This window comes from Crocuta crocuta, unplaced genomic scaffold, assembly GCF_008692635.1.
Source record: "Crocuta crocuta isolate KB4526 unplaced genomic scaffold, BGI_CrCroc_1.0 scaffold2089, whole genome shotgun sequence".
Taxonomy (NCBI): Eukaryota; Metazoa; Chordata; class Mammalia; order Carnivora; family Hyaenidae; genus Crocuta; species Crocuta crocuta.
Window position 1 is genome coordinate 81,478 of NW_027528665.1, and position 8,326 is coordinate 89,803.

At 44.9% G+C, this 8,326-nt stretch overlaps 1 protein-coding gene across 4 annotated transcripts in view; it reads right to left on the reverse strand.

Moving 5' to 3' along the window:
• LOC144224331 (protein FAM156A/FAM156B-like) overlaps window positions 1-8,326 on the reverse strand; it is a 38,730-nt gene that overhangs the window by 23,934 nt on the left and 6,470 nt on the right. Inside the window, exon 1 of one of the 4 annotated variants that reach the window (XM_077755256.1) lies at window positions 177-1,022. The exons of the other annotated variants lie outside the window; for them this stretch is intronic. The gene's annotated coding sequence lies outside the window, so the exon portion shown is untranslated. Of the gene's footprint in view, window positions 1-176; window positions 1,023-8,326 lie in introns of those variants that run through there. 4 annotated transcript variants of the gene reach the window in all.

The following is an 8,326-nucleotide window of genomic DNA, read 5'->3' on the forward strand; positions in this document are numbered from 1 at the left end:
TTTGTTTAATGTTCATTTATTTTTGGACAGAGAGAGCACTATGAGGGGAGGTGCAGAGAGAGAGGGGGTGAGGGAGGATCCAACGAAGGGTTCTGTGCTGACAGCAGTGAGCCCGACTGTGGGGCTTGAACTCCCAAACCGTAAGATCATGCCCTGAGCTGTAGTCAGAAGCTCACCTGAATGAGCCACCCAGGTGCCCAAGTCTACTTCATATTTCAAGTAGTTGTAGGAACACAGGACTCAATCCCAACTCAACTGATGGAAAGTTGGATTCAAACACCAACACTGACGTCCTCTGACAGAAACGGAAAAGAAAAAAAAGACACATTACATACAAGGGGAGAAACAGGACAGGATGGCAGACAAGTGATCAGGATACATGCAAGCCAGAGTTTGTAGAGGAAGACAAATGTGTTTTGAAAATGAAGGTGAAACAAAAACTTCCAAGTAAACAAAAAAAGCTGAGGAAGTTCTGGCCAGCAGATCTGCTCTACAAAGCATGTTAAAGGAAGTTCCTCGTCATGGAGGGGGGCACTTGCTGGGACGAGCCCTGGGTGTTATATGGAAACCAACTTGACAGTAAACTATTAAGAAAAAAAAATAAAAGGAAGTTCCTCAGGAAGAAGGCATGTGAGATCCAAAGAAACTCTGGATCTATACAAAGAACTGAATAGTGCTGGACATGGTATCTTTGTGGGCGAATTCAAACTTTTTTCCTTATATCATCTACACAATAGTAACACTGTATTGAGGGGTTTACGACCTTGGTAGAAATAAAATGCAAGGCAGCAACAGCACTAAGGCTGGGAAAAAGGAAATGGAGGTATAGGGTCCTAAGATTCTGACTGTGTACAGAACGTGGTATAATATCATGTGAAGGCATAGTGTGAAGAGCAACAATATACACTGGAAACCCTAGAGCAACTGTTTGGAAAAAATGTTTAAAGATGTATAACTAGTAAGCTAATAGTGGAGATAAAATGGAGTAACAGCAAATGTTCACCTGATCCAAAATTAGAGAGGCACCAGGAAAGGAAAATGTGAATCAAATATCCACAGGATAAAACATACAACCAGATGGTAGACTTAAATGTAAACTGTTAACACACTAACTGTACAATGCCCACATGTCTCAATTAAAAGACCTAATTTGTCACTTCAGATAAAAAAATAGCAAGACCCAACGATATACTGTCAAAAAGAATCTCACTTTAAATATGAATACACAAAATAAGTTAAAAGTAACTGAAAAGAAAACGATAATGCTATGGTTTGAACATGTGTCCTCCAAAATTCCTATGTTAAATCCTAACCTCCAAAGACGATGGTATTAGGAGGTTGGGCCTTTGGAAGGTGATGAGACCCTTGGGTAGAGCCCTCATGAACAGAATTAGGGCCCTTATGAAAGAGGCTCCAGAGATCCTTTGTCTTTCCACTATGTGAGGACACAACTGCAAATCTGTGACCTTGAAAAGGGCCCTCACTGGAGTCCAACTAGGCCGGCACTCTGATCTTGGACTTCCAGCCTCCATAAGTGTGAGATACAAGATTGTTTATAAGTCACCCAGTCTGGTATTTTATTCCTGCATCCCGAACACACTCAGACACATACACTCAGCAAACGTGAATCACAGGAAAGGCTGGAGAGTCTAAATTACTATTAATAAGAAACTATACTTCAGAATGAGGATCATCACAAGGGAAAAAGACAGATGTTACACAATAAAAGACAGGTCCAGTCATCAAGAAGATACAAAAATCATGAATGTGCATGCATTGGTAAAAACTGATATAAGAGCTAAAAACTGACAAAACTAAAGGAAGAATAGAGAAATCGGTAAGGTGGTGCCTTCAACATTCCCCCGTCTACAAGTGACACTTCAAGTGGACAATACAATCAGAAACTCGATGGAGCAGTGGAGCAACACTATCAACANAGCCACGGGAATCTACCCCAAAAACCAAGAGCCCACTTTACACAATGTGCGTTCGCCAAGTGGACAATAAATTATGTTTAAAAAATAATAAAGTTACTAACTCTTCAACAACAACAAAAAAATAAGCCAGCCAGACACCAAACAACTAAACAAGGAAACAGAGGCAACAAACCCAGGAAGGGGTGGGATGGACCAGTACCCACTACTGCTCCAATCTTTTAGACAGTTTGACAAGAAAAAAATTATGATACGTGCAAAAAACAGGAAAGTATGAATAAGCAACAGAAACTGCCTGTGCTTGCAACCAGATGTGAGATTTGACAAATAATTCAAAGTAGCTGTTATAAATAGGTCCAAAGAACAAAGGAAACCACAATCAAAAAAGGAAAGTAAGGTATCATGAAAATGTCACATCAAAGACAGAATAAGAATAAGAAGAGAAAGATTATACAAAAGAACCAAACACAAGGTCTGCAGCTGAAAAGTACAATAACTAAAGTGAAAAATTCACTTGAGGTGATCGACACTAGTTGAACTACCAGAGAAAGATTTAGCAATCTTGAGGACAGATGGATAGAGACTATACAATCTGAAGAAAGAGAGGAAAATAAACGAGGACAATAAACTGAGCTGCACAGACATATAGGACATTCTGAAGAGCACCAACATGGATGCAGGAGAGTACCAGAACAGGGACAGAAAGGACCAGAAAACCAGTCAAAGAAACACTGCGTGAAAGCCACTCAACGAACTCCAAGTAGGATACATGAGAGATTCACAGACACAACACAGTAAACATGCTGAAAGCCAAAGGCAAGGAGAAACTCTTGCAAACAAGAAAAAATGACCTGTCACTTCTGAGGGAAATCCAATGAGATTAACAGCAGTTTTCTCAGCAGAAAAAACAGAGGCCAGAAGGAACTAACTGGGATTATACATTAAAAAATGCTCAACAACCAAGAATCTCATATCTAGTAAACTATTCTGAAACATGAAAGCAATGTTGTTACTGAATTTGTTCTTTAGGTATAACAGGTTTCTGTGTTTCTTTTGAGGGGGGGTCAGAGCTTTCAAGGTTTTCTACAGATAAGAGCATATCATCTGGACGTAGAGGACTTGATGGCCACTAAAATAAACCAGACATAGAAAGACAAATACTGGCCAATCTCACTTCTACATGTAATCTAAAATAGTCAGACTCCTGGAAGCTGAGGGTACAACAATGGCTGCCCGGAGATAGGGGAGGGTGGGGTCATTATGCAAGATTAGTAGGTTCTGGAGATCTACTACACAGCGTAGTGCCTTTAGCTAACAATACTGTGTTGTACACTTAAGGTTGCTAAGAGGTCATCTTATGCTTTTTATTTTTTTTAATGTTTTATTTATTTCTGAGAGAGGAAGAGAGACAGCGCAAGCAGGGGAGGGTCAGAGAAAGATACAGAATCTGAAACAGGCTCCAGGCTCTGAGCTAGCTGTCAGCACAGAGCCGGACGCAGGGCTCGAACGCACAAACAGTGGGATCCTGACCTGAGCTGAAGCCGGACGCTTAACCAAAAGGCCACCCGGGCGCCCCAAGGTTCTCTTATGTTAAGTGTTCTTATCACTAATGATCATAGTGACAAGAAGAAAGGGTTGTACAGGTGAACACCTTTACCTATAGCTTTACCTAGCAATCATACCTCAATAAAACACACCTCTTTTTTTAATTTTTTTTAACTTTATAAAAAATGTTTATTTTTGAGAGGGAGAGAGAGACAGCATGAACAAGGGAGGGAAAGAGAGAGAGGGTAACACAAAATCTCAAGCAGGCTCTAGGCTCCGAGCTGTCAGCACAGAGCCTGACACGGGGCTCGAACTCACAAACAGTGAGATCGTGACCTGAGCTGAAGCCGGACGCTTAACCAACAGGCCACCCAGGCGCCCCAAAACACACCTCTTTGGTACCACTAGTCGCAGTAATGATTTTTACATTTATTTGTATGACTGTTAGATGAACTATTCTCTTAAGATTTGGCTTAAACTCCATGAAGGCAGTAATGTGTCGTTGATTACTGTATCCCCCAGGCACCCAACACTGCCTACAGTATCCAGATAACAGCTGAAGCTTAGCGAATCATAGTTAAATGAATAGAGTCTCTCACCCTATATTTGCTACACATACACACACACGGTTACCATCATACTTGTGCTGCTCCGGAAGCAGTGCCTGGGCAGCCACCCCCGCGGTTTGATCAGGAAGCGGCAGAGAACCAGTAGTTTCGCTCGATGGTGGTTTTGAGCTTCTGTAAGGTGAGGCAGCATTACTCTCAGAAGGGCGAAGAATCTCTCTGTCTATGGTATGGCTGAGATCTTCGTGCCTTCACACACTCAGTGTCCCCTCGTTACCGCTCACGGTGGGTCATTAGAGCACTCGTCACTAAGTGCAGTGACTCCCTCCCAGACCTTGGGCCAGGGTAACCTCTCCCCACGATACGGGAACACTCCATTTTCAGAGCAGAAGAGCAAGGCCAGAAAACAGGATTTTCACTGTCCCCTCTTACTGTGCTTTCTCACCTTGTAATAATTTCCATGCTTCTTCTTTGAGTCACCCAACCCAACCCTGCTCCTTCCCAACCAATGGCTGCAACACCTGCGTCTGCACCTCACTTGCTATGTAGGGCTCTATGGGAGGTGGCTGGAGCAAACTCCTGTACTATGCACTTGTTCGGTTTTCTCTTCTGAATGTGTAGGCCTCCAGACTTCAGTAATGTGCTCCAGGGGGCCCACCAACAGAGAATGTGCAGGTGAGGCTGCCACTCTCCTCCACAGCACGACCAAAGCAGTGCTACCTTGTAAGAACCACACACTGCACCACGGGGGCCAAGAGAGAGCAAAAGTCTAAGAGATCTTAATAGAGATACTTATCTCAATAGCACAACTGTCTCTTCTTAGGGACCTGCAAGTTGTGGTCTGATTTGGCTTGGTTTTGGCCTGCATCGTCTGCGGCATTTTCACAGCCCTTGCAGACTGAGCTAACCTTCCATCCAAACCTCTTTGCTTCCCCCACCATTCTGCCCTACTGTCCCACATGGCTCTCCTCTGCTTTAAATGCACTGATCGGGTTTCAGCTGGCAAGGAGATTGAAGCCATTCGTTATCTTGAAATGTCAAGATACCGCAGAGATCAAGTCTTCAGAAACATGACGTTCAAATCTGTACGATTTTATCTGCTGTTTCCTAACATTATACCATAAAGTACTGTCCATAGTGATAACGATGAGGATACCAATGCTGAAATCCGCCTCCGCAAACGCACGTATAGACCTTGATATGAACCAGATCCCGACTTAGTGATGTGTCTGTTTTGACTCATCACCTCACAGTCTCTCGTGCACTTGAGACATCGTGTTCCACCCAAGCACAGATCCGGTGTAACCAGGATGAGCTGCCGCACACGTTCACCTGCCTTTTGAACCGGTGGACACTGGACACTTTGGTGCACTGCAGTTTATGGCCAAATCCCACGTCTCTCTAGGTTTTTCTCTGACCTGCCCCTGCCCTTGCTGCCTAGGTGGCTCTGGGTAAATTACTTCGCCTCTTAACGTCTACACGTCTGTTTCCTCATCCGGAAAAGAGACGATAACCTTAAAAACACTTACCTCACAGTGCTGCCCTGAATACTCCATGACTTTTAAAATTGTATCTGTAGGGAAAGAGCTAAAAACCAACACAGGCCCATAGTAGGCCTCTTGAAGTGTGACATTGTATTCCTTTCTCTTTCCTTCTGCCTGTATCCATTATCCTTCCCCCCCCCCAACCCCGTTTGCTACTCCTTCTCTCTGCCTGCATCCCACACACTTTCACCTCACCCTCTACTCCCATTGTCTCAACACCCCTTTCCTCAGACTCTCCCAACACACTATTTACCACCTCCTCATGACTCAGAAGATACACACCAGCCTTTTGTTAGATAAATAGTGAACATGAGTGGAAGAAAAAAAATCAACACAATAAAACTGGTGATATGAAAACTACTTGAGAGGGGCACCTGGATGGCTCAGTCCGTTAAGCATCCGACTTCAGCTCAGGTCATGATCTCATGGTTTGTGGGCTCGAGCCCCCCATCAGGCTCTGTGCTGACAGCTAGCTCAGAGCCTGGAGCCTGCTTCAGATTCTGTGTCTCCCTCTCTCTCTGACCCTCCCCTGCTCACGCTGTCTCTGTCTCTTAGGAAAAAAAAAAGAGTTTAAACATTTTTTTAAAAAAGAAGAAAACTACTTGATATTACTGATAAAAACTGGACAGTGAACAGCTTCCTATCTGTACCAGATTCACATCTTCCCAATGTGATGCAGGAGAAGTGGACTCAATAGAACTAATGGTTGTAGAAGCTGCCACATGATGAAGTCCTTGGCCTTTATATTTTACTCTTTGATATGTTTATGCAAATTTAACACTCATGGTCTATCATCATCCAGTGACCACTTCATTTTCTAAACACTGTACAAAAGGTACGAACAGGACATTTGTTCTAATTTCCTAGAGAAGTTTCCATTCCAAGTTTCCGTAGGAGCACACGATGGTGAAACCCAGCATTGCATTTAGGCTTCCCAATAACCCGTAAGGAGAGCTGAATACTCATTATGCTAATAAAAATACACCCTCCGCCTGCCCCACAGACTCGATTCCCGAGTCTCTGAGGAGCCGACGTGATAGTGCTAAGTCCTGCCAGGAAGTCAAAGGTAGTCTTGCCGCCATCTGTCCGGAACATGCTTCATGGGAATGTGGGAACAACAGTCACAACAACAGCTGGAATTGATCAGCAACTCGCCACGTGCCGGGCACTGTCCTGACGACTCTTCTTGTCTTCACAGAGTCAGCACTCGAAACTGCCCCAAGAAGTAGCTACATTTACTACTGATTAGTGTCTCCACGTTGCTAATGGACACGAGGCACACAGATGTTAAGTAACTTGCTCAGTGGCACCGGGCCATAAGCGGTGGAGGCATAGGGTGTGGAAAATCCGCCATGCCGCACACTCATTCAATCAACATTAGGATCCAATGGCCACTGCAAAATATTTAGAGTAACAGCTAACATGTAACACAAACTGATTTTATGGCACGGAACTGCACGGCAAACAGAAACTTGATTTCCACAGCACTCACTAAGATGAAAGCTTGACAAGGACTACATTCAGGATACCCTGTGGAAACAATACTCGCTGAGCCTGGGTAGTACAGCAGACAGCATGCCAGTCTCCTAGCCGAAGTTCTCAGTTTGTGCATCAGAGAAGGCACCAAACTGTTGTCTCACAATGGAGAGAGAAGCCAGGCAGCAGAAAAACAGGACCATCGCCCTGCTCCAGTAGTTCCCAGGCAAGGAGTCCAACTAAGTTGGAACCCAAGAACTTAAAAAAACCTTCTTTTAATGTTTTATTTATTTCTGTATAAATAAATACAGAGAGGGAGAGAGTGAGCGAGCGCAAACACGAACAGGGGAGGGTCAGAGAGAGAGGGAGACACAGAATCTGAAACAGGCTCCAGGCTCTGAGCTAGCTGTCAGCACAGAGCCCGATGTGAGGATCGAACCCACGAACTGTGAGATCATGACCTGAGTTGAAGTCGGATGCTTAACTGACTGAGCCACACAGGCGCCCCGCTGACCTGAAAGTTTTTCAGGCTGAGGCAGTGGTGGGCTGGTCGGGGCACACACGCAGGAAGGGTAATCCTAGAGGGCACACGTGATACTTCTGAAACACAGTTTACAATCATTAGGGAGCCCAGAGCTGGACGTACACGCATCCGGCAATACGGCTCACCGGGGCCTCAATGTGGCCTCCCCGCACGGGCCTTCCCCTCTAGGACTCCCTATCCACTTGGAATATTCAACTGAGCCCCCGGTTTCAGAGGGCTGCCTGGAGGCGGTCATTTCCCAAGGTAATGTCTGTCCACGATACCAGCTCATCCTCTCTCTGAGGGTGGGGGTCATGTGGAGGCGCCGTGCGTGCAAAGCTGGGGGCAGGGGCCACCCCCGCTGCCCCACAGTCAGAGCTCTGGCGGGTGTGGCTGGAGGCTCAGCAGTCGGTTTGCATTCAAAGTGCTCACAGAGGCTTGCAAAAGCGTACTGAGAGTGGATGTTTTGTTTTTGGTTTTGTTTTTTTAAATTGAAAGTTTCCAGGAATAGTTTGGACACAGGACATTAATGTCCTCGCCTCTTCCCTCTGCCTCTCCCCAGGTGCCGGGTTTGTTTTCCCCACTGTTACAAAATCAGTGTGTACACGTCTGAAACAGAACCTTCCCGTGTCTTTAATTGTCCCCTGCTCGCCTCCCAACCTTTTGTAGGGAGGGCCTGTTAGCAAAAGGGACCAAAATAGTTTCTTGGAAAAATCTATTACATAGAGAGGAAGACTC